The following is a 27,373-nucleotide window of genomic DNA, read 5'->3' on the forward strand; positions in this document are numbered from 1 at the left end:
ACATTCATTGCATTTGGTGAATACACCCTAGAGCACTACCACACCACATGGACCATAATTTACACTGTAGTTCACACTCTCCCCTAGTCCATCCAGTGGGTTACGACAGGATATACAATGTCCTGCATCTGTTCCTGCAATATCATTCACCGGACTTGGACAATTCCAAGTCCCCAAATGCCCCATATCACACCTCTTCCTCCCTCTCCCTGCCTTCAGCATCTTCCATGGCCACCATCTCCACATCAATGATACAATTTCTTCCATTGCTAAAGTCACAATAGTTTTATAGTAGAATACCAGCAAGTCTACTCCAATCTGTATTATATTCCTCCATCCTGTGGACCCTGGGATGGCGATGTCCACTCTACCTCTAAATCGAGAAGGGGTTTAGATCCCACATGGCTGATGGATGTAATTCACCTCCTTGCAGTTGTAGACACTCTCGGTTCCCTGGTGTGGTGGTTAACCATTCTCACCTCCCAATCAGGTGACCTGGTAAGTTGAAGGAACTGGAGAGTAGGTGTTACAACTCTACTGAGGCCCAGGGCCCAGCTGGCACATGGACAGTCCAGAGATTCAAGTCCCTTAAGCATACACAAACCCAAACACCAATCATGGGTTCAGTAAAAGTGACAGAAAAGTCATGTATACAGAAGTCATATCTGAGTCCAATTCCATCACAATCAGGAGCACAAATTCCAAAGTAGGGCCCACTGGCATGGCAATGAACTCCAGAGCCATCTGTCATGACCATGGCACCTGTGTGTCTCCGTAACCTTCAGAGGCACCAGAACCTGGGGTTGTATCTACTTTGGCTGTCCCTGGGATCCTGCTGAAATGCGCATAAGTGCAACCCCACTGATGACCTCCCGACTCATTTTGAAGTCTCTCAGCCATATAAGCTTATATGTCTTTAATGGAAGTATACCACAAGATTCTGCAAAGATGGATATAAGCCATGTTAAATTTCACCAAAAATTTATAAAAGTGTATAGTATAAAATATAAACCATAATGTAAACTATAGTGTAATAAAAAATTTTGAAAAGAAATTGCATTTCTATCCAGTACCCTCTGTGATGTTGCCATGCTGCTGGTCCCTGTACATACTTTGAGAATCACTCCACTACACCAACAGCAAGACGTTGCCTCTTCTGGTGATACTCAAGCTCTTCTTCCCTCCTTTTCTCTGTCATCTTCCTGAGCTATTTCTTACTCTCACTCTACCTCCCTCACTCTATCATTCTTTGTCTTACCTGCTTGAAGTGCAACACCCATCCTCTTCACCACTGAGATCTATAGTATAATACTCATTTGTTAAGTGGACTTCATTTTACTCCCATTAAGCAGGAAAGACAAAGGTTTTTCTAATTTGACAAATGAGGAAAACTTTGGTAGTTGCAAAGTTTAAGTGGTTCACCCAAAAAGACATCATCTGATTATTAACATTGCTAGAATTCTCTATACACCCAATCTCAAGTTTTTCCCAGTACAATACATTAATAGCCCATAAGCCTTATTCAGGCAAAGCTCTGGAAAGGAGCAGACACAGAGAAGCAGTAACTCAACAATGGAGGAGGACTTTTATGATTCTCCTCTGATTTTTCCGTTTGGCAAATAATGAATGAATGATGACATATGAATGCAAATGGAATAGGACTAATAAAATCAGGCATACTTCTGGATTAGCATAGGGTCTGGCTAGCACACCATGATTTTATCTCTCTGAGCTTTCATTAAAATACCTAAGAAGACTGAAAATTTTTAAAAAAGGAAAGAAAAACTGTACCATTAAAAACAGAAAGTAACAAATGAATTATTGATAGGATCTGGGGGGAATTTCCACTAATCTGTGACCTTTAAACTACAATAACAAATCATTAATCCACAAATGATATTGACAACAGTAGTGCTCAAGATCACATCTATTGACCTGCGTGAAGGTCTGCCTGGGAGATGCCTTTTCCCATCTTTACAGTCTCTCATCTAGATTAGATGTTCAAGGAGCTATACCAACAACAAAAAAACAAGCAGCAATGCCTCTGTTACTATTTATGAGTTTACTGAGTTCATTTTCTCCCCCATTTTATAACTCCCATCATTCTCTCTTCCCACATCCATTCCAATATGAAAATTCCCAGTACTAGAACACAGCTGAATGCCAAAGTGGGTAAGTGTTGTTTTGCATCAAGACATATGATGTTTGTTGCAGAAAGGAGTTGGGACTGGAGAACCTGATCAGACAATGCTCCTTTGGAAGTTGTACCAACACAATAGTCTCTGGAGAGAAAAAAAAAAATCACAAATAGCTTTAGATTAGTATGAGAAAGCTCTTATTTTTACAGTAAAACACGTACCTAGCCCCAGGATATTCAGTCCCAGAACAGTTTTCACTACAGAATAGCTTGATATCTGCCAAGCGGATTTTTAACAACAGTTGAGGTACAGTGTTGATAATTGCGAAGAAGCTGCTATCTCTTTCTCCTTCCTTCTTCCTCTCAATAAATAGTATTATTTGCTAGAATGTAGCTTTTATTTCAAGTGTAATTATTTTTAAAAATAAGAGGAAAGTAGTATTCATGTCTAACATACTTTTGAGAAAGTACTGAAGGGAACAGGAATGTGACTTAAAATGCATGCATTTTTTTTTTTGCTCTTAATAAAATTTAAGAAAACACGGTCTCTATGGCTCTTAGCAAAGCTGCAACTGCTTCCATATGGCTATTGTGGTCCAAAAGGAGCCCAGAGTGACAGTAGCTGTTCTGTTTGCTATAACTGATGTGCAACATTTCCAGAAAAGATATTTTCCATTGTATCTGCTGTTTCTCAGGTATGGTCTGAGAAGTTTCTTGGCATGTTTCCAGAAGCTAGCAGAATGGGGCTTTTTCAGAAGTACCTGGCCAGGGCCAAGAACCAGCATTACAGAGGCAGTACTGGATGAAGATTCCAGGATAACTGTTTTCTTTCTGGGATTGAGACTCCCACGGATCATAACCAAGTATTGCATGGCAAGATCCTTAGGACCTGGTTAGCCCTGGGTTTCCTCACGCTATTAACAAGTTTGAAAAGTACCACCTTGTTGCAGGAGCAGATCTGTGAGACCTAGAAAGCTGTTGTCAGATAAAGTAGATACAACCCCAGGTATTGGTCCTTTTGAGGGCTAAAAGGACCCACAGGTTGTATGGTCATGGCAGATGGGGTTCACTGCCATGTCAGTTGGCCCTTCTTTGGAGCTGGTGTTTCTGCGTGATGGAGCTGGACTCAGATGGGATCTCTTTTCACAAGCCTTTCATGCTACTTTACTGGAATTGTAGTTGGTGCTGGGGTTTAAGATATATCTAGGGGATTTGAATCTCTGGACTGACAATGTGACAGCCAGGCCCTGAGCCTCAACAGACTTCAGCTCCTACACTCTGATTTAGTGGACTTACCCCACTCAACTAACATGGAGTTGAAGAATGTCAACCACCACACCATGGAGCCTATAGTGCCTACAACTGAAAGCAGGAGGATTGCATCCAGTATTCATGTGGAATCTAAGCCCCCTCTTGACATAGATGTGGAATGGACACAACCAAGTCAAGGTCCACAGGAAGGAGGAATACAGTAAGGATTAGAGTGGACTTAATGATATCCTATTCATGAACTATTGTGGCTAATAATCTAGAAAATGTGGCATTGGTGTGGAAAAAGTGGCCATGGTGGCTGCTGAGTGCAGGGAATGGGAGGAAGAGATGAGATGTGGAGGCATTTTCTGGACTTGGAGTTGTCCTGGGTGGTGCTCCAGGGACAATTGCCAGACATTGTATGTCCTCCCATGGCCCACTGGATGGAACGTGGGAGAGTGTGGGCTAGGGTGTGGACCACAGGCCATGGGGTGCAGCGATGCCCAGAGATGTACTCACCAGATGCAATGGAGGTGTCATGATGATGGGGGAGAGTGTTACTGTGGGGGCAGTGGTGGGGTGGGGGCAGTGGGGGTGAATGGGGTCCTCATATTTTTTGAATGTAATATTGTTTTAAAAAATGAATAAATTGAGTAGAATTTGAAAAAAAAAGAAAAGAAAGCTGTTGTCACCTGCAATTATGGGTCTAGAGTTGGGAGTAGCAATGTGGGAAGAGGCAGGTTAAAAGATACCTGCTGATTATTAGGTGGAAATTGTGAACATGGTAAACAAAGTCTCTTGCTTTTTGTATAGTGCTATATGCCTGGTGTATGGCCAGATGGTGACCAATAAAAGACTACTCTTTGAAAGGGAAAAAAAAAAAAAAGAAAACATGGCTCTAAGAAATGAGAAATGGACATTGAATGATAAGACTGGAATGGGAAATGAAAAAGAGCTGTATGAGAGCTAAGTACATATAGTTGGTGAAAATGATATAACCCCTTTGTAAGAAAAATAAAAATAAAAGGGAAGCAGTAAAATATGTATTAGAACAAATAAAGAGAGCACAGACACTGTGGAAAATTAAATTAGTGATGATTAAGAAGAACTTGAATTAGACCTTAAAAGGAAATGCAGAGGAATGGAGGATGTGAAACATTATAATATAGTTGGTAATTTGACCAAATAGGTGCTTTGAGATTCCTCCCCTCCCCCTTAAGAATTATATTCTGGATAGGATGTACTTTAAAATAGATTTGGATTAATAATTCTACTCAACCCATCAAAGAATAAAGTCCTTTTGTCAAGGGTGGTGAGCCACAGGAATTCTGAAAGCCAGAATTTGTACTAAAACTTTCATGTAGCAGCTGGATACTGAGCCTTGAGCTAGCACAGAGGTGAAGTTTCTGAGGCCTAGAAGTCATCTCTTGATCCCAGATTCGCCATGTGATTCACTCTAGCTCTTGGTAGAAGCAGAAGGAAACCCTCTGTGGGTGAAAAGCATCCTGAATTTAGATGAACAGGAGTCTCAAAGATTATGCTCAAACAATGAGATCCAACGATTCTAAAGCAAGCAAAAGACAGCATATCATAAGTGAGAATCAGCAAAAAACAACAGAAAGAGATTCCAAGAACAGAAGTACTATAATTGTCAGATATAAATTCTAGAGTAGTGATGTATGAAACACTTAAAGAAGTAAAGGGCAGAAACAAAAATGTATAACTAACAAGAGAATAAGTAGGAAGAATTTTTAAAAATGAAACTTTAAGAAATGAAAGATAATTGTAAACCTCAATTGATGGTTTAAACATCAGGTACATATATATACACACATAGATCCCCAAAAGTTTAAAATGAAGTAATGTATGTGCATGCTGTGTGTATGTAAAGATAACATAAATAACAATAAAGACAAGAAGAATATCTCAAAAGCAGCCAAAGAGAAATGATAACCCTGAAAAGAATGCCAATTAGACTGACAACAGACTCAAAGGCAAGATTGGAATCCAGTTAATAAATTCAGTTAATTAATAGGCTTAAAGTGTTTAAAGAAAATGACTGTCAACTACAATTGCATACCTAGCAAGATAATCTTTCAAAAAACAAAGGAGAAAGAGGGCAAGATGCTGAAAATGTAAGAAACTCTAAGAGGCAGCTGATCTTAAAAGGCAATTAATAATCACCCAGCACTACCTAAAGCATCTGTTTGGGGACCCCAGGATACCAGAAGAATATCCTGCAACATCTTTGAATATGTGGAAGGAGGAGACTGCTCATCTGCAGAGATTTGTGATTTGTGACTAGAGCACTCCATGCTGCAGATGCCAGGGTCTGCAGTGCTGAAATTGGAAGCTCCATTTCCCATAAACAGTAGAGGAAGAGACTGTTGGCCACTGACTTCAGCTACTGATTAGTAAACTCACTGGCTAAAGTAGAATCCTAAGAACAGCTAAAGTTTAAACCTGTCCAAGTCAGAAAGAGGCCAGTAGCTGCCATTTTAATTCTGTCCACAGCATGAGGGGAAATGGAGCTAACTTCACAGTGAAGTTAAGGACTGGTTTCTTTCCACCAACATTGGATTGCAGCTCTAGCCTAGGCTCCAGCCCCACCTCCAGCAGAAAGGAAGCTGGGGGGACCTACACCAGCCTTTCCAGGTAACTGCAAGCACTTTTGACTGTCACAGACTGAATAGTCAGATATCTGAGGCTCCATCCCCACACCCCAATAGGATAGGAGAGATGTGTTTCATTGGCCTCTCCGGGCAATTGCAGGCATTTTCAGCCCACACAAACTGATTTGTTGAATGCCTTTGATTCCATCTCCACCTCTGCCCAACCCCCCATAGGACAGGAGGGAGCTGGTGTTTCCCCAGCCTCTCTGGGTGACTGCAGATGCTTTGTCCCACACAGACTAAATAGTCAGACACCTATAGCTACATCCCCACCCTTAAGTAGAATAGGAGGGGAGCTGGGTTTCCTCAGCCTTTATGGGCAATGGCAGGGACTTTTTGTTTGCATGAACTGAACTGTTGGGCATATGTTATCTTTCCCCACCACCCAATAGCATAAGAAAGGGCTGATGTTTCTTTAACATCTTTCAGCCTACAGGGACTGAACTGTTGGGCACCCATGGATCCACCCCTACCACCCAATAGGTTAGGAGCAGACTGGTATTTCTTCAGTCTTTCTGGACAATGGCAGACACGTTTGTCCTACATAGACTGAAATGTTGGGCATCAGTGGTTCTGTTCTCACCCTCTAAAAGGCAGAAGGGAAAATACTCAGGCTCTCAGGGCAACTGCAGGCATACTTGGCCCACATGGATTAGGTTGTTGGGCACTCCAGAGGGTCCATCCCACCCCTGAGAGGGAGGGATAGCTGAAGCTACATCAGTCCAGTCTACCTGGACAACTGCAGTCATTTTATACCTGATTGCAGCCTACAATTGTAGCTCCTTCCCTGCCCCAGCACAACTGGGATTATTACACTTGGCTGTGACTCTGTTTCTACCACTGGCAAATGAGAAAGGTGAAAGAAGCTTCATTGGTCCTTAGGGTAATGCAGGCAGCATCAGCCTCCACAGCATACAGCACCAACTACTTCCTCAGCTCCTACTATACAATCAGCAAGACAGAAAAGTCAAGAAAATTCTAAAATAAAGAGAGAAACTGCATCTAGAAGAAATACATCTAGTAAGCCAGATGCCAAGACACCAACAAAAAATTACAATCCATAAAGAAACAGGAAAGTAAAGGCAAGTTAAAGGAACAAGCTAAGCCTCCAGATAACATAAAGGAGTTAAAACGACTAATCATAGATATTTGAACAAATTTCCTTAATAATTCAATGAAATGGCTAAAGAGATTAAGGATACTAAGAAGACACTGACTGAGCACAAAGAATAATTTGAAAGCATACATAGAAAAGTATCAGATCTTAAGGGAATGAAAGGCCCAATAAATGAAATAAAAAATACTCTGGAAGCATATAACAGTTGATTTGAGGAAACAGAAGAAAGGTACTGTGCATTTGAAGATAAGGCCTCTGAAAGTGAACATACAAAAGAGCAGATGAAGAAAAGAATGGAAAAAATTGTACAGGGTCTCAGGGAAGTAAATGACTGCAAGAAACATGCAAACATACATGTCATGGGTGTTCCAGAAGCAGAAGAGAAGGGGAAAGAGGCAGAAGGAATATTTGAAGAAATAATGGTAGAAAATTTCCCAACCCTATTGAAGGACATAGATATCCAAGTCCAAGAAGCACAACATACTCCCATCCTAATAAAACTAAATAGGCCAACTCCAAGACACATACTAATCAGAATGTCAAATGCCAAAGACAAAGAGAATTCTGAGCACAAAAGAAAAGCAATTCATAACATATGAGGGACACCCAATAAGATTAAGTGCTGATTTTTCATCAGAAACCATCGAGGCAAGAGGCAGTGCTATGATATACTTAAAATATTGCAAGAAAAAAGACTGCCAACCAAGAACCTGACATCTAGCAAGACTGCCTTTCAAAAATGAGGGCAAGTTTAGAATATTCACAGATAAACAGAAGCTGAGAGAGTTTATGCAAAGAGGCCAGCTTTGCAGGAAATACTCAAGGGAGTGTTACAGCCTGAATATAATAGACAGGAGAGAAAGGCTTGGGAGAGAGCCTAGAAATGAACATTGTATCAGTAACAGTAACTAAAAGTGTCAAAAGAGTGGTAAAAATAAAATATGATAGATAAAACCCAAAGATCAAAATGAGTGAAATAAGAACTGTCTTTACAGTAATAACATTGAATGTTAATGGATTAAACTTTTCAATCAAAAGACACAGACTGGCAGAATGGATAGAAAATATGAGCCATCTATATGCTGTCTGCAAGAGACTCATCTTGGACCCAAGGATACCAATAGATTGAAAGTGACTGGTTGGAAAAAACTATTTCACACATGCAGTAACCAAAAAGAAGCTGGAGTACCTATACTTATATCTGATGAAATAGACTTTAAAAAGCAAAACTGTTATTAGAGAAAATGAAGGACATTATATATTAATAAAAGGGGCAATTCACCAGGAAGAAATAACAATCATAAATGCATATGCACTATCCAGGATGCCCCAAGACACATGAGGCAAACACTGGCAAAACTGAAAGGAGAAATAGCTATATCTACATTAGTAGTTGGAGAATTCAATACATTACTCTCATCATTGGGTGCAACATCTGGGCAGAAGATCAATGAAGAAACAGAGAGCTTGAATAATATGATAAATGGAGGCAACCTAAAAGACATACAAAACATTGCACCCCAAAACAGGAGAATGTACATTGTTTTCAAGTGCTTATGCATCTTTTTTCAGGATAGACCACATTTTGGGTCACAAAGCAGATCTCGATAAATTCAACAAGATCAAAATTTTACAAAACACTTTCTCTGATCATGGTGGAATAAAGTTGGAAATTAGCAAGAGGCAGAAGAAGGGAAAATTCATAAATATATGGAGATTAAACAACACACTCAATCAGTGGGTCAAAGAAGAAATTTCAAGAGAAATCAATAAATATTTCTAGATGAATGACAATGAGAGCACAATGTATCAGAACCAATGGGATGCAGCAAAAGCAGTGCCAAAAGAGAAATTTATAGCCCTCAATGCTTACATTAATAAATAGTAAAGAGCCAAAATCAATGCCCTAACTACACAGCTGGAGGAACTAGAAAAAAAGAACAGCAAATTAATCCAAAGCAAGTAGAAGGAATGAAATAACAAAGATTAGAGCAGAAATAAATGAAATTGAGAAGAAGAAAAAAAAGAGAGAATTAACAAAGCCAAAAGTTGTTTCTTTGAGAAGATTAACAAAGCTAACAAACCCTTAGCTAGATTGACAAAGGAAAAAAAGAGAGAAGATGCAAATAAATGAAATAAAAAATTAAAATGGGGACACTACTAGTGATCCCACAAAAATAAGAGATCGTAAGAGGTTACTATGAACAACTATATGCCAAAAAACTAGACAATGTAGATGAAAGGGAAAATTCCTAGGAAACTATGAACAACCTACACTGACCCTAGAGGAAATAGAAGACCTCAACAAACCAATCACAAGTGAAGAAATTTAAAAAGTCATCAAACAACTCCCTAAAATTAAAAGCCCAGGGCCAGAAGCTTTCAAAGGTGAGTTCTACCAAGCATTAAAGGAGATTTAATACCAATCTTACTCAAGCTCTTCCAAAAAATTCAACAAGAAGGAATGCTACCAAACTCATTCTATGAAGCCAATATTACCCTAATGCTGAAGCCAGATAAAGATACTATGAAAAAATTAAATTACAGACCCATTTCTCTAATGAATACAGATGCAAAAATCCTAACAAAATATTTGCTAATCAAATCCAACAGCACATTAAAAGAATTATTCATCATGATCAAGTGGGCTTTCTTTCAGGGATGGCAAGGGTAGTTCAACACAAGAAAATCAATCAACATAATACACCACATTAATAAATCAAAGAAGAAAAATCATATGATCCCATTGATTGATGCAGAAAAGGCATTTGACAAAATACAGCATCCTTTCTTGGTAAAAATATTATAAAAGGTAGCAATTGAAGGAAACTTTCTCAACATGATAAAGGCCACATATGAAAACTACTAGGACTATATCTAGAAAAACTAAAAACTGTGACATGAACAGCCATCTGCACACCAATATTCATAGTGGCATTATTCACAATTGTCAAAAGATGGAAACAACCCAAGTATCCATCAACCACTGAATTGATAAACAAAATGTGATATATACCAAGTTTAAGAATTAGGAAGATATTTACAATGTAAAGAGGAGAGTTAATGTTGGCAATATTAATAAATCTTAAAATATTAATAACTTTGCAAAAAAAGAAAAAAGTTGAATATCCAGAATCTTTTTGAATGGGAATAATTATAAGGAGGCAATTCACACAAACATACATTTGTCAGAAGACATAATAAATTGTTTTGTTTTTTTATAGCAATCAAGGAAATCAACTTTCCCAGTTCTTCTACTTTCCTTCCCCTTCCCACTCCCCTTCCCTTCCCCTCCCCTACCCCTCCCCTTTTTCCTTCCTTCCTTCCTTCCTTCCTTCCTTCCTTCCTTCCTTCCTTCCTTCCTTCCTTCCTTCCTTCCTTCCTTCCTTCCTTCCTTCCTTCCTTCCTTCCTTTCTTTCCTTTCCTTTCTTTCTTTCCTTCTTTCAACAGAGACAACTGTTCTCCTTTAACATGTCAAAGTCTTCTTTTTTAGTTAGTACTTATTATGAAGACTTTGGTGTATTGGGCATACATGCTCACATATTGCTGGAAGTATAAAATGTAGTGACTTTAGATAAGGTAGGCAATATTTATCTCGAGTAAATTTAAACACAAATGAATTTTATACCCTTAATCCTAAGCAATAATCCAAGATGTGAAAAAAGATTTTCAAACACAATTGAAATACAATTGAAACAGAATTTCAACATTATTATAATCATAATAGAATATGAAGTACTTTAAATAATTAGTTATAAGGAAGTTGAAAAATTCTGATAGATGCATACCATGAACTCATCAGCTATTGCTGATGATGTTTTATTACTTTCATGAATTAAAGGAGATAATTACATATCAAATGAAAAGGCAGGCTACAAAACAATATACCACATAATTCCAGTAAGAGCCTGGTCTCAGAAATCTCCCCTGCTTCTATTTAAAGGCTTCTTTTTTCTCACATAAGTCCCCATGATGACCTCAATGCACCAGATAAACACATAGTGGCCATTTGACCAAACCACATTCTATGCTAGCCAGTGGAATAGGATGTGGTTGATATGAAGTTTGGCTTTTCATAAATAATGAAGACTAATCAGATCAATTAGATTCACCTTCTTAGGGAATTTAGATTTTGAAACAAAGAGAGAGTTTAGAAGTTTTTGGTAAACCAAAAACACTTGGAAAACAGTACAGATGTGGAAAACACCCAAGTCATAGTAGTGATAGATCTCTAGCTGAGGAAACCACACAGTTTGCTGCTGAAAACTGATGGCTAGGACTGCATTATAGTCTGGATGACCTACCCATCCTCAATCTATATTTTTGTCTCTGTAAGGATAAGTTACATTAATATTTTTGAGCTCCTGTGAAATCCGGTTATTTCCATACATAGCCTTATACTAAAACCTGCATTACCTGAAGCAATTCTGCTGTTTGTAACCAGAGCCCAATTGATGTAGTACTGCCCAAATTTTGTAACCATCTATTTTTGGATTATATATATATATATATATGTATGTATCTATAGAGTCCCCACCCACACAAACACATATTGAAGGTAAAATAGAATAAATTAAATCAAAATCATAATACACATTTATCCAAATATATGACTGAGTACTCTCTATGTCTCTCACACTGATACAAGCACTGGGGTACAACAGTTCTTACACCTGCCTTCCCTGAACTTCAGTTCTGGTGGGATTATGACTGTGATTGTTCTCTGAATGTTTGTCATATATAAGACAGATTTTTAAAAATTTTCTTTTGTACATTTTATATATCTCCAAATTTTCTACAATACACATGTATTTTTTTTTTTACAATAAACTAACATTAGCTTACAATATAAAAATATTCCTTCTCTGAGATTTGTCCCTGATTTCTGCCTTTCAGGGGAAATGCACTAAGAGGAAACAAAAGCAAGAGAACGAATTTTTCCCCCCTTAGATGGAATCAACGGAGAGAATAGCATCCTGTGGGGGGAAAAAATTATTCCTCTGAAACAAAAAGGCACTAAAAATATTTTAAGAACAGCAGCATAAATGAGCGGGCTTCTCAACTATACATGATAGGCTGAGAACTGGGATGGCTATTGTAACAGTATTCATTGGTAGAAATTTGCAGTTTTTCAAAGCATTTCCTTCCATTATTCTCACCACAAGTTTGGGAGGAGGCAGGGTAACTATCATTATTTCTACTTAGTGGAGCGACTGTAGGTTAAGAGAGGTTAAGCCACTTCCCCACAGTTGCGCAATTTAAAAATGGCAGAGCCCAGACTAGAACCTTTGTTTTTTTTAAAAAAATTCTCTTTCCACCACACTGCATGCACACTGTCGAATAAATGGCCTTTGTTAAAAGTCATTTTGATTATACTACTTTGTGAAAATTATAGTTATAGTATTGAGAATTATTTTCTAAATGAGTTTTGAGACTTCAAACAGGCTTTCAGAATCACTGAGCTTTCGTAGAGTAGAATAATAGCTAAGACATTAAAAGAACAGAATTTGAGAGGGTGCAACAAAATACACCTTTCCTGTCACTGTTCTGAATCCAACATGTGGGCTCATGTTTTTTTTCACTGTCCTTGAGTGGACTGAATACTCTTTCTTTCTCTCTTAGCTATCAAAATGTTTTGTAGTCTCACTAATCACAAAAAGTTTCCATTTCCTAACTAAAATGCTCAAACCAGTTTAAGCGTCATAACTCTAAAGTTTATTTAGGTTAAAGTTCTCTCCCCAAGTTTAATATTTCTTCAAGCTAGGAAAACCTCAATGAAGAAAGAGACTATATAACACAGCTTCTTTAATTACTTGCCTTCTGCTGCTTCTAAACTTCCATCCCCCACAGTGTTCCTGAGTTGGAGATACAAGTGGGGAAGGATGGAGGACAAATGAGGACAGAAAAGAAAGATCCTAAAGTCTCATAGCCAGGTCGGGTGTTGGTGTTCTCTGGGTTTTTTTCAAGTATTTAAAGCTGACTCTTTCCTGTATTGTACTTCCTGGGTACTTCAGAGATTCCCTGCTTCTCTTTCAATGTTGGTGACAATGCTCCTCTAGCCAGCCACTGGGATGGACACTGAGGACAGTTCTCTCCACATTTGTGTCTAGGGGTACACCTTCAGCTGCTTTCTGCTAAAGGAGCCTCTCCCTGAAGGAAGACCTCTAGAACGAGATCCCTTTTTAAATAACACATAGACCAGCTCCCTACTGTGTCACCCTCACAGGATCCAAAACAGACACATCTCAACCTGGCAGCTAGTGGGAACTTAGCTGACTTCCAGTATAAACTCTCATCCATCAGTCATATAGCCCCAGCCACAACCTTTGCCTTTAAATTTCTGCAACATGAAACAAAAATCTATCCCTTATGTTCCCTCAAATTATAAGGGATAAATAGCAAGGCTCTCTTAAAACCCCTCTCACTGAGCTTGAAGTCAGGTTGAAGTACCTTTTTCCCTTTCCCCGAGGGAAAATATCTCAGCACTTCTCAAACTTTGGTGGCTAAAATCCTTCTCTGAGAAGAATCATAACCTCATTTCTATAGTCTGGAGGTGGGTGAGTGTTATTAAATAATTTTGTACATCACTCTTGTTAAGTCCAGCATGGGAGTTTTAACACTTCTTTCGAATGATCTAATTAATTGGTCCTTATTGTTTTCATTTTTACTTTAAGCTGTAATAAAAACATAGACATTAAGAGTCTTATTTTAACATCCTGATATTTAGGAGTCCAACTGAAAACTTGAAGATATAGCATCTGGGCTTCTTACCCAGAGTTTTTAGAAACTCTTCCAGGAAAATCAGAGACAATTCTTACAAAACTGAAATGAAAATAATCTCTATTTACCTGAATCCTTTTGCATAAAATTTCCAAAATGACACTATTTAATATTATTAGGTATTTCAGTGTTAGAATACGATGATCATTTTAAAGCATAAATAGACTTATCTAACTTTCACAATTGCACCCTACTGCCACACCACACATTTGCTTCTGCTCATTACCATCCAGAAACATAACTATATACTACTTATAAACCAGTGACTCTCAAACCTGAAGGCATAACCTAGGGAGCTTTTAAAATACACCAATGCAAATGGTGTTTATGTGTGATGAATCTGGACTCAGATGGGATCTCCCTTCATAAGACTTTCATGCTAATGTGCTGGAGGTGCAGTTAATGTTGGGGTTTAAGATATATTTAGGGGATTTGAATCTCTGGACTGACAATGTGATAGCCAGATCCTGAGCCTCAACAGACTCCAGCACCTACAATCTGATTTATTGGACTTACCACACTCAGCTAAGATGGAGTTGAAGAAGGACAACCACCACACCATGGAGCCTAGAGTGATTACAACTGAAAATGGGAGGATTGCATCCAGCATCCAGGTGGAATCTGACCCTCCTCTTGACATAGAGGTGCAATGGACACAACCAATCCAATGTCCACATAGAAGAGGTGGCATTGGATTGGGAAAAGTGGACATAATGGACAAAGGGTATGGGGAAAGGCAGGAAGAGATGAGAGGTGGAGGCGTCTTCGGGACATGGAGCTGCCCTGGATGGTGCTTCAGAGGTAATCACCGGACATTGTAAATCCTCACAGGGCCCACTTGATGGAATAGAGGAGAGTATGGGCCATGATGTGAACCAATGTATATGAGGTGCAGAGGTGCCCAAAGATGTACTTACCAAATCCAATGGATGTGTCATGATGATGGGAACGAGTGTTGTTGGGGGGGGGGAGAGGGGGGGTGGGGGGGGTGGGGTTGAATGGGACCTCACATATATATTTTTAATGTAATATTATTACAAAGTCAATAAAAAATTAAAAAATTAAAAAAAAATAAAATAAAAAATAAAAATAAAGTATCTCCTCAAACTTAAAAAAAAAAAAAAAAAAAAAAGAATCTTCATGGGACTTTCATTGGAGCTCCTGGTTGCAGCCTGCCTGTGGAATCTGTACTTGTGCATCCCCACGGCTGTGTGAGAGACTCTGATAAATCTTTTACTATCGAAAAAAAAATAAAATAAAATAAAATACACCAATGCCCTGGCCTCATCCCAAACCAATCGTACTAGAATATCTTGGAATAGGAGCTGGTCTTCCACCCTTTTAAAAGCTCCCTTGCTAATTCTAATATGCATTAAGAGTAGAGAATTGCTGCTACAAGCCTTCAAAGCTTGGGGGCAATTTGGAGTTAATCTACATCCGATCTTTCAATAGCTACATATATGAAAGAACAGGATACATCTTTCAAAAGTGATTCTGGTTCTTTTTTTGACTTCTTCAAACCAGATGGAGTCATGGTTCAGTAAAATACATAAGCATGAATGGACAAAGAAGGGAGGTGCATAGTTACCTGGTCCCTGGTGCTGTCTGCCTTTTCACCTAGAGATTTGTTTTTGACCCATTCAGAAGAGGGAGGATGAAAACTAGCTTTATCTTTCTGAGTTTTTGCCAATGGTATATGAATATCTTTCTCATCTGAGCTGAAAAAGCAGTGATTTGCTGTAGTCAGCTCATAATGGCTCAGGAGAGACAATTGTTAAATTTTCAGAAATTTTGAAACTCACCTGTTCTACTGATAGCTTGAAATTGGCCATGGTGGGAGTGCTCACACCAAAGAAATCAGCAAATACTACTTAGTAATCATGGCTCCTGCCTACCTGCATAGAACCAGTCATCAGTTACCAGTAGAGCACCAGATATAAGTGTTGGAAAGATGTTTCTCAACTTTCTTCTTACTTTTGAATTTTAAGGCAAAGGAAGTTTTGCAGATGGATAATTCCCTTTCCCCAGTAAGTCTGAGAGAACTTATCTCCTGGATAAAATTTTATAGTACTGAAGAGGAGGTGAATATAAATCAGAGTTCATCCTAATAAATTATATGCTTTTCATATAGATCTACTAAAGTATATTTTTCATAATAAAATAGAAATGTACCACAGGTGTTTCTCAACTTACTAAAGTTAACTGGGGCCCTTGAAACAGTTCAGCTTTACTAATTAACATCCAATTTCTATGGTTTTCCAACCTATGCATGAGGAAGCAATGTTTTTGTTTTTCTAAATGCCATATTTATTCCTTTAGTTGCTCATGTGGGAATATGTTTAAGTAATTTTAAAAAATTGTTTCAGAAATTATAGTTTCTCTCCTCTGTAGAGGAAGGATTCATTTTAATGGGAAAATACTTATGTAGATTTGTAGTACTTTGTAAGAACATGTCACAGTCACAAACAGAAAGTGATACACAATAAAGACTGCAGTAGAAGCATCCTGAGATAACTGCTTGTTTTTCCTTTTTTTCCATCTATTATCTCCCTCAGTACTTTGTCTTCCATCAAGCAGACTAAAAGCATAAACTTATTTTAAATAACTGAAACACTCAACAAGACCAAAGAGTCAGTGTGTCAGCTATCTAATATGTAAGCAATGATAACTATTATACATGGTAGAGATTAAAAATAAAAGAAAAAAGTATTGACCTTGAATTCATTAACTTGATAACTCTCAAGATTTCCCACTTCCAGCAAACTCAAGCAGCTGCTATGTCCCCCTGCTTTCTTCTCCCTCTCTGCCCTGCATTCCTACTCGCTTTGCATTTCTATGTCCCACATGTTCAGTTCTCAAAGGACTAGACAAAGATCTCCAATTCATTGGCTCACTCTTCTTGCCTAGTGCTCAGTGATACCTCAGCCTTGTATCAATTCCCTTCATTTCACTGCCTAATCCCATTAAAATACATCATTTCTGTTATACACCATCCCTTCAATGACTTATATAACTACGTGTTCATTAACTAAAATATAATTTCATTGCTTCACTTCCTTTACTGTGGTACTTATAATTTTAATAGAAGACTTCCTGGGACAGTCAATCCCAAATCAAAACATCCATCTGAAGACTGAGAATTTCAAACAAAATCATGGAAAAATGTGAGAACAATTTGAGGCAAAAATAATTTGTGAGCTTCCATCAAATCTCATCCAAAGTGGAAAAAGGTCTCTTCACCTTTCTCAATGGGAAATCCTTGGACTAATCACAGCTTGATGGCAGGGTCTTTAATGAGATGAACTCTTGATGGCAGATAGCTTTGCCAGTTTATCTAAACTGCTTCTCTAGCAGTAAATTCAGGTCTTGAGCTTGGCATATGATAGGAGAGAGAAGCTGTGGGGTCTTATTAGGCCGCCTCACCACGTCATCACCCAGTACATGTATTAGGCTGTGGCTAAAAGTCTCTATGAGACTTTCTTTATTTTTATGATGTTTCTTTATTTTTCTTTATGTTTCTTTATGTTTCTTTATTTCTATGATGTAATATTGGGCTGATGTAATACTGGGCTCCCAATTCTGTTTGATTTAGAATGATCATGAACATTATGAGGAAATGCTTAGTATATAGTAAATGAAAAAAACAAGCAGTGTTTAAAATTGTTCACTGTGATCACACCCACGAAAATATACAGGAGGGAAGAGGTGTTATCTCTTAATGGTGTACTTATAGGTTAGTGATGTTTATTCTTTATGAATTCTTTCTAAACTTTCTAAGGTAGAATGCATGCAAAAATGTCATTTTGGAGAAACAATATTTATTTAAGAGAAATTCCTTATTATGGGCTCTTCATAATCCATTCATCTAATGGGTCATATATAATTGAGTCAAATGGATCATACAAGAATGGAGTCAAATACAAGAAACGAGCTGAGTTTATACATGTGTGGTGTGCTATCCATGAGCTCAGGGAACACTTGTCACCCTGAATCTTTCCTATCAGCTCACTAATACCTGTTATTCCTTAGTAAATAACCAATAATTTTGTTCTGTACTTAGAGAAGCTGGAGTTAAGTAACAACCTATGAGAGAGACAAACAAATAAATTAACAATACAGATTGGATACTGAGAGAAATTAAATCAATGTAGAGGATTTCCATTCTCCATGAGTTGGCTCCACAACAAGCAGTACTTCAAAATACAAAGTAATAAAGCGTTAACATTGCTGTCTCCTCTTCTGCCCACATTCCCCTATCTCCCAATTCCCTGTGTGCAGGTTTTATTTCTAAACTGCGGTCTTTCTAGGGTTATTTTACTTGTTGTGGGTTTTCTTGTTTTTGTTTTTTTGCCTGCGCGGCTGCATCCTTGTTATCTTTCCAGAATTCATTTCATTGTCTCTTTTTAAAATTTTAACTATGATGTTCCATCTGCTGTCACTGAACTGGAATGTCCCCAAAATGTAAAGCGAGTCCCACTGGGTATAGCCTGAAAGAATTGTTTGCCTGATAAACAGCAAATTGCAAAATGGGTTTTAACGTCTTTCAATTAATAACAAAAAAGAAAAGAAAAAGAAAAGGAGACAAAGCCTTGCTCAGCTTGCATCTTAGGCATGTCTGAATCCTTTATTTTTTTATCCAGTGGGTGAAAGTAGCTGTTAAGGGAGCCATAAGATTTCATACCACATTAGGGCTTGCCGAGTAGCTTGAATTTGTCCTGGGGAGGGGATTGAACAGAGAGGAGCACAGTGGAGCTGTCACATTTCTGCTTCATATGGTGCTTTCACAGTACTTAAAAGCTCCCCCCTTTAAAATATCTCCCCATAAAATATTTATAACCAGGATGTTTTGCCTGCTGACATGCTCAACAAAAATGCAAGTGCCCCTACCATTCCTGCCTATTGGTAGGAAAGTGGTAGAACAATTTCGAATATTTCAAATATGGTGGAAAGTGGATCATTTATTAAACAAATATTTATTGAGTACATACTATGTGCCAGAGTCTATGCTAAATAAGCACCGGTAATTAAAGTGGATATAGTCCATGTTCTATTGGAATTTACTGCCTGATGAAAGAGCCAGATGTTAATAGGTAATCATACAAATGCACAATTGGAACTGTTATTTGGGCTGTGAAGGAGCCTACAAAAGAAAGATATGCTCTAGCAAGGGAGGCCAAAGTGAGGAAGAAAATGCTTGATCTGAGATGTAAAGTTTTAGTAGCAGATTACTAATCTGAGAAAGGCGGTAAGAATTTAAAGCTAGGGTAAATAGCCTAAACAAATTCCTTATAGTAGGAGGGTAGGGAATATACCAAGTACAGGGGAATGGAAGACAACCAGCCTTGCTGGGGCAGAAAAAGTGAGATGAGCTGAAGTAGGTGGGATCCAAGTTTTGCCAAGTAAGTAAAGGTTATGAGGTTTTGCTTGTATAATTTTTATTTTGAAACAATTTTGAATTTATAAAACAGTGTTAAAGATAACACACAGAGTTCCCATTCACAATTTACCCAGCTTGCCCTAATGTTAACATCTTATAATAAGAGGGTACCTTTATCAAAGATAAGAAATTAACCTTGGTACAATAATATTAACCCAACTAAGACTTTCTTTTAGATTTCAACATTGTATCTAAGGTCCCTGTAGCAGTTTGATATTATTTATGAATTCCAAAAAAAATATATTGGTTATGTTTGTAAGCTGGTCTGTTCCTTTGGGCATGATACCCTTTGATTGTATTAAATTCAAAGGTTTACATTTACTTGAGTAAATCAAGATTAGGGCTTTGGTTTGACTATGACAGTAGGGTATAACTCACGTTAAGTCCCCACCCCCTTGGTGAGCTATATAAACGGACACTCATTCAAAAAGACACACAGAAGAAGATACGCGGAAGAAGACACAGAAGAGGAAAGAACTTGGTCATTTCTGTTCTGCTTTGAGACAGAAAGGAGAAGGCTCAAACAGCTGAAGCCCCAGGAAGAGAGATGAGCCCTGCGCCAGCCTACAGTTGAGATCAGAAGAAGCTGGGCCCACGGAGCCTTAAGAGGAAGAAGAAAGGAGAGACTAGGCAGTGATCGGCTGCCATCTTGCTTCAACACATGGCAACTGACTTGGGTGAAGAAGTTACCTTGATTTGGACCCTTTAGGGCCTTGTAACTGTAAGCTTCTATCCCAAATAAATACCCTTTATAAAAGCCAACAGGTTTCTGGTACTTTGCAATAGCACTTCTTTGATTGACTAATACTGTCCCCTTCATTTCTATTCCAGAATCTAACATGGGATGCCCTGTTGCTTTTAACGGTCATGTATCCTTAGTCTCCTTTTCTTAGTTTTCCCTTGTCTTTAATGATCTCCACACTTTTCAAGAGTACTAGTCAGGTATTTTGAAGAGTGTCCCCTTAATTTAGGTTTTCCTGTTGTCTTCTTATAATTAGACTAGGGTTAAGGCTTTATTGAAATAATTCTACAGAGATAAAGTGCCCTTATCATTGCATCATATTAAGAGATAAGTGATATCAACACAACTTATTACTGATGATGTTAACTTTGATCACATTAACATAGTGCCTGTGAGGTTTCTTCCCTGAAAAGTTGCCATGTTTCCCTTTCCCCATAGTCTGTTCACTAGAAGTGAGTTACAGAGTCCAGCCAAGAGGAGGAGAGGAGTGTAGTGCATAGTTCCTGGACCTCTATTAAAACTACCATGACAATTTCTACATATATATGGGGAGACACTTTCAGTATGGGCAAATATCTTGCCTCTTTTTAAATTTTCACCCACTAATTTTTTTTTTTTTGCATGCTCTCTGTTCTCTGTGTCCATTCATTGTGTGTTCTTCTGCATCTGTATTTTATTTTTTATTTATTTCCCCTCCCCCCCCTTGTGCCTTGCTTGCTGTCTGCTCTCTATGTCCGATGCTGCGCTCTTCTGCGTTTTTTTTTTTTTTTTTGCTTGTCTCCCTTTTTGTTGTGTCACCTTGCTGAGTCAGCTCTCTGCAGTGCTTGTGGGCCAGGCAGCTCTCTGCAGAGTGCAGACAAGCCTGCCTTCACAAGGAGGTCCCAGAATACAAAACCAGGACCTCCCATATGGTAGATAGGAGCTCGACTGATTGAGCCACAGTCTCTTCCCTCACCCACTAATTTTTGCATTCATCACTGGGTGGATCTTGTCCAGAGCAATTATTACTCTGGTGAATTTTTATATTCCTATTTCTTTTATATTTATTATTTGGAATTCTTCTATAAAGAAAGTTTGCCATTTCTTCCACATTTATTTCTTTGTTCTTTCATTTTTCCCCCCTTTTTTTAAAAACAAATCAGTTTTACTGGTACATATTAATAAAGCATACAATTCATCCAACGTGTCCAATAAGTTGTATTTGGTATAGTCACAAGTTGTGCATTCATCACTTCAATCATTATTAAAGCATTTTCATTATTTCAATAATAATAATAAATGAACAAGTAAACAAGAAAATTCTTCACCTCTCAATCTTTCCATGTTTCCCCTGCTGTACATAGCTGCTATTTTGGCTATTTATTCAGCAGTTTTATTGAGATATATTCACATACCATAAAATCTATCTGTAGTGCATAATTAATGGCCACTCATTTATTTTTAACAGTATGAGCTCAAGGATATTTATTTTGGATGAGGGGTTATAATTCAATACTGTGATTATTTTGTTGCTCTAATTGGTCCAGCTCTGGCCATTGGTAGCACTTTCAGATTGGCTCCTTTCTTCTTTTGACTTGCTCTGATGGTTTTAAGTTGTTTCTTGTTGTTGTTTTGAGCATGTCCTTACTAGTTGAATCATCTTTGCATATCTCTGTGAGAAATCCAACTCAGTTGCAATGCATTAGCCTTTTTACTATATTGCTGTATTTGGCTTGCTAATATTTTGACTATTTTGCATATATGTTTATAACATATAGTTTTTGTTCTTGTAATTTCTTTGTCTGGTTTTTGTATTTGTGTTATGTTGGATGGACTCATCATGCATTGAGAAGTGTTCCTTCCTCTTCTATTTTGTGGAAGAGATTATGGAGAATTGGTATTATTTCTTCCTTTGAAAGATATATTCTAAAGACTTCTGCTTCTATCCAAGATGGAATAACAGGGACCTAATTTACCTTCCTCCTTAAGGAACTAAGAAATCAAGTAAATATATGAAAAAGCAGTTTCAGATATTAGACAAGAAGCAGCACAGGATAGTGATCCCTGGGAAAAGGGAAATAAATCGGATGAGCCCTCTGATTGCCTCAGTACAGGCCAGAGCTCAGTGGTCTCCCTGAAAGGATTAGCCATAATTAGAGAGAAAAGCAAAGAGAGACAGAGAAGTCCAGAGATCCGTCAGAGGGAATCTTCACATGTTTTTAGCTGAGAACCAGTCAAAGCAGCATGTGAGGGCATTACCACATCTAAGGAGAAAGCTACTGGAAAGGAACAGGTAAAAAAATTTCAAGTTCGAACAAGATGGGGAACAGTGTATTGTAGAATATCCTGAATATTCTACATAAAAACTGCTAAAACTAATAGGTGAGTTTAGCAAGATTACAGGATACAAGGTCAATATACTAGAAAAACAATATAATTAATTTGAAATACTATAATTAGAAATGGAAATGGAAAAAAAAAGTTTAAAATAGCACAAAGAAATGAAGCTCTTTGATATTAATCTAAAAATATTTGCAGAATCTGTATGTTTAAAGCTAAAAAGCAGTGATTTAAAAAACGAATAAAAGACCTAAATAAATGGTGAATGAAATGTCAGATCAAAAGAGTACATACTTTATAATTCCATTTTTATAAAATTCTAGAAAGTGAAACTAATGTATAGTGACAGAAAGTAAATCAGTGGTTTTCTGGGGACAGAGATGGAGGTTGGAATGGATTATAGTCAGACATGAGGAAAATCTGGAGTGTACGAGAAATGTTTGTCATCTTGATTGTGCTGATGATTCCATTAATCTGTGTGTGTGTGTATGTGTGTCAAAATTTGTCAAATTGTACAATTTAAAAATGGACAATGCTGCTCAGTGTACATAAATTATGCCTCTATAATCTATTTTTTTAAATGCAGCTATATTCCTGTATAGGTTAATTTGTAAATAAAAACTATATTCATTGTTTGCCATCCAGCCAGTGAATCTTGTCAATGTTGCATTTGCTAATGGACTTTGAAATTCAAAATTAAGGGAACAAAAATCTAGTCTAAAAATTCAATTTCAAGAACTACCATTGACCCTACTGTATGCAAAATTCAAAAGTCAGATAGCTATGAATGAGGGAGGCAATTAAATGAAAAGAAAAAAACCCACTTCTGATTACAGAAAAGGTCAATCACTGGGACATTATACTACAGACGTCAAGATTCTATAAAGATATTTAATCTTCTGGCTTCTGCCCATAAAAGAAAACTTGCCAGGGGGCCATTGCTCAGTTACAGCTGATTCAGAATTATAGGAAAGCAACTTAATGCCTCCTCTCTCTTTCTCTCTCTCTCTCTCTTTTTTTTTTTTTTACAACATAGATCTCTGTGTGTACAGCAATCATTGCTTAACCTTGGCTGTCCATTGACATAGACTGTGGAATTTAAAAAAAATTTTGGGGGATAAACCCACAAAGGGTCTAACTCCAAAGACTGACATCCTGCCCAAAAAGTTGGACTTTTAAAATGCTCTGTTGGACATGGTGATACCCTACCAAGTCTGGCAATAATTATCCTTGAATGATCAAGGACTCTAAGTCTCTTTGGAGTACAACTGAATCTTTTTAATTTAAGAAGTTGTGACTTAACAAAACAACCACGCATACTATACAGGTTTTCCATATATCACCCCATCACCAACATCTTACATTGTTGTGACACCTTTGTTACAACTGTTGAAAGAACATCATCATAATAATACTGCTGTCTATAGTTCATAGCTTTATCTTTGGTGTGATTTTTCCTACAAACCATCCTATTATTAACACCATGTATTCATATTGTATATTTGTTATAGTTCATGAGAGAATGTTTTCATATTTGTACTATAAACCTGGCCATCCATGTTGGAGGCTTTAAAGCATCTAGAGAAGCTTTGACTCTAAGGGAAAAGTACAAGTTACTCAAGTCTGGAAGGAAAAATATGAGTGAACAAAATAGTACCTAACATTTAAAGACTGAGAGAAAAGTAATGAATTTTACCTTGGCATACATATTTATGTCAATTTTTATGTAAATGTTTCATCTCTCTGCCTTCTCTACCTACCGCCCACACCTTTCCCACCCTCCCTCCCTCCCTTTCTCTTGTTCTCTCTGTCTTTCATCATCCCCTTTAATGGTTAATTTTATGTGTCAACTTGGCTACACCCATAGTACCCAGTTACATAATCAAATGCTAATCGAGATGTTGTTATTTTGTACATGTGGATAACATCTACAGCCAGTTGATGTTAAGTAAATGAGATTACCCCTCCATAGCATGGGTAGGACTTATCCAGTCGGTTGAAGACCTTGAAAAAAACTTGAGCTTTCCTGGAGAAAAGAAACTCTGCTTCAAGACTTCAGCATAAATTCCTATATGAGCTGCCAGCTAGCCAGTCGGTCTGCCTGAAAGATTTCAGACTTGTCAGTCCCCACAATTGTGTGAATTAATCTCTCAGAATAAATATCTTTATCTTCATATAGTTGTATAATTTATTCTGTTTCTCTGAAGAACACTGATTGATACACCACTTTACCCCATATGCCACATAATTCCTGCTTATTAATAAAACACATCAAAGGAAGTGTGATCATATTGGACAGAGCAAATTGCAAGAGCATCACAATGTAGCAACATCAATGTTGTCATTGCATTCTGAATGCAAACTCGTGCATAAGAGGAGACAATGTTCTCCTTTTTAAAAAGTAGTTTTACCTTTCATTATTATAATTAAAAATTAGTTATTGGAAAAGTAAAGGCAATGCAAAAATGGAGGAAATTTCTTTCTAAAGAAGAAAAAATTTTGATTTTTGTAATTTCTTAAAATTACATATAAAAAAGAGTCACTCATCATGCCACTGTGAAAGGACAATCACAGTCATCATTTTGTTGTCTATTTTTCACATTTTCTCATGCAACTATGGAAACCTGTGTGGAATACTTTATCAAAATAAAATCAAATATCTGTATCACTGAGTTAATTTTTACTTATCAATAATGAATGTCTTGCCACATCAACTAAAAATAAATCTGTATTCTCATTTCTAAGGGCTGCATAGTAGTCTGCTGAATTGGTTTGAACTGGTATTCCATAACCTATTTAATTTATTGTTTCCAATGTTTTGCTACAGCTGACAACATAGCTATAAATGTTCTTGTAGATGTATTTTGTATACTTCACTTTTTATTTCCCTAGGACAAAACCCTAATGATGATATTTCTAGGTCAATAGAGATGTAATTTTATTTTTAACAAATACTTTTAAAAGTGAAATTACAGATCTCAGAGTACTGTTAGATGAGTTTGATAGATCTACACACCAATATTATTCACACCTGCATCAGATTTAAACATTTCCATCAACCAAGAATGCTCCCCCTTCTAATCAATAACTGCCTCCTTTTGCTTATTTTTAAATTTCATGTAAATGGAGCAATACAGAGGCAAAGAAAGGATAGGAGAGTGGGGAGAGTCTGTAAAATTGCTCTCAGTAAAGGGGTACATTGTTTGTAAAGAATTTAAAAACAACAATAAAGTTAAATTTTGGTTTTGCTTTTTGTTACCATCACACGGGGTGGAGGTGGGGGGGAAAGGGGAGAGGAATAAATTTTTTTAAAAAATGTGTGAGACTGAGACAACCAGCAAGATGGCGGCGTAGTAAGGAGCTCCTAGAGTCAGCTCCTGCTACAGGGCAGTTAGTAAAACACCCAGAGCTATCTGCAGCTAGCTGAAGCAACTATTTGGGAGCTCCAGGAGGCCAAAAATAAGTAGTAAAATACTTCTCTGAGAAAAAATATTTTGTTGGTCTAAGTTATAAATGATTACTTTGATTAGTGCTGAGTTTTAATAATATGTATTATATTATTATATAAAAATATAATAGATATAATAATATATATGGGCTTCAAATGATCACACTTTTATTACTAGTCATTTAATAAACATTTTATTTTAATGAAAGTTAATTTGAAGTACTCCTGTTTATGCATTTGGCCCTGACACACAAATTCATACGATTAAACTGTGTGTTCCTTCCAATAGTAAATTACTTGGCGCTTGTTAATAATCCTTCAGTGCAGGGAGGCTTATTCCTGGGGGTTCTGAGGGAGGGAGAGGGAAAAATAGGTGTAATAAGGTGGTATTTTGGGACATTAGAATTGTCCTGCATGATGTTGCAATGATGGATAAAGGTCGTTATATGTTTTGTCATAGCTTACAAAATTGCACAGGACAAAGTGTAAACTATCATGTAAACTGTAATCCATGGTTATTGGCAATGCTTCAATATGTGTTCATCAATTGTAACAAATGTACACTAATGAAGGTTGTTGTTAATGTGGGAAAGTATGGGAGGGGTAGGGAGTGGGGCATATGGGAGTCCCTATATATTTTATGTAACATTTATGTAATCTAAAGTTCATTTAAAAAATTAATTTTTTAAAAGACTTTTTAAAAAGTAAATTAGTTCCATTTTGCAGTTGATTAAATTGTCTTCTAGTTCAGTTAGCATCTCCAAACTTGGTGGTACTACTATCCCTGCATTAAAACAGTAGAGTTCAAAAAAGCTGGAAGTTTTTAAAAAATAAACAATAGACACTAAACAAATAATAACAGCACAGTGATTATAAATGGCAGAATTCTTGAAATTCTTAGACTAGAGTAGAAATTTTTAATTATTTTGGTTTGCAGGCATTTAAAAGCTGCCAGATCAACTCCAAAGAAATAAACACATGGCAGTATGGGAATTTCTGGAATTTACTTTAAAATAGCATTTTTATGATTCACTGCCAAATGTAACCTTACATTTAAAACTTTTCAAACTATTTGCATATCCTTTGCTTCACATGAAAAAAAATTTAAAATTAAAATGAATAAATATCTTCTTTGATTTATAAATTTGGTTCCAGCTATTCTTTAGTAAATGTGAATATGTAAAGAAGAATAACTTTGACAAAGCCATTGAAAAAATTCACAAATTAATGTTGTCATTATTATAAATTGCATATTGATTACATACAATATATTAAATAATACAATAAAAATATTAATTCTATATCCCTTTGCAGAATAATGTTATTATTCATTACAGAGATAGATCAATTATGAAGATATGAGTTTTCAATAAACTTACTTTTTTCAAAAATATTTCACTAAATGTTTATCTTAAATTATTCTTTTTCACTAACATGATTTTATTTATTTTTGCTGTTTGCTTTGCTCTT

The 27,373-nt window shown here is 37.0% G+C and overlaps 1 pseudogene; it reads left to right on the plus strand.

Annotated features, from left to right (window-relative positions):
- The first annotated feature begins 2,686 nt into the window (after positions 1-2,686).
- Positions 2,687-2,808, plus strand: LOC131278633 (small nucleolar RNA SNORA16B/SNORA16A family; annotated as a pseudogene).
- Positions 2,809-27,373: the final 24,565 nt, after the last annotated feature.

The sequence above is a fragment of the Dasypus novemcinctus genome, chromosome 5, assembly GCF_030445035.2.
Source record: "Dasypus novemcinctus isolate mDasNov1 chromosome 5, mDasNov1.1.hap2, whole genome shotgun sequence".
Taxonomy (NCBI): Eukaryota; Metazoa; Chordata; class Mammalia; order Cingulata; family Dasypodidae; genus Dasypus; species Dasypus novemcinctus.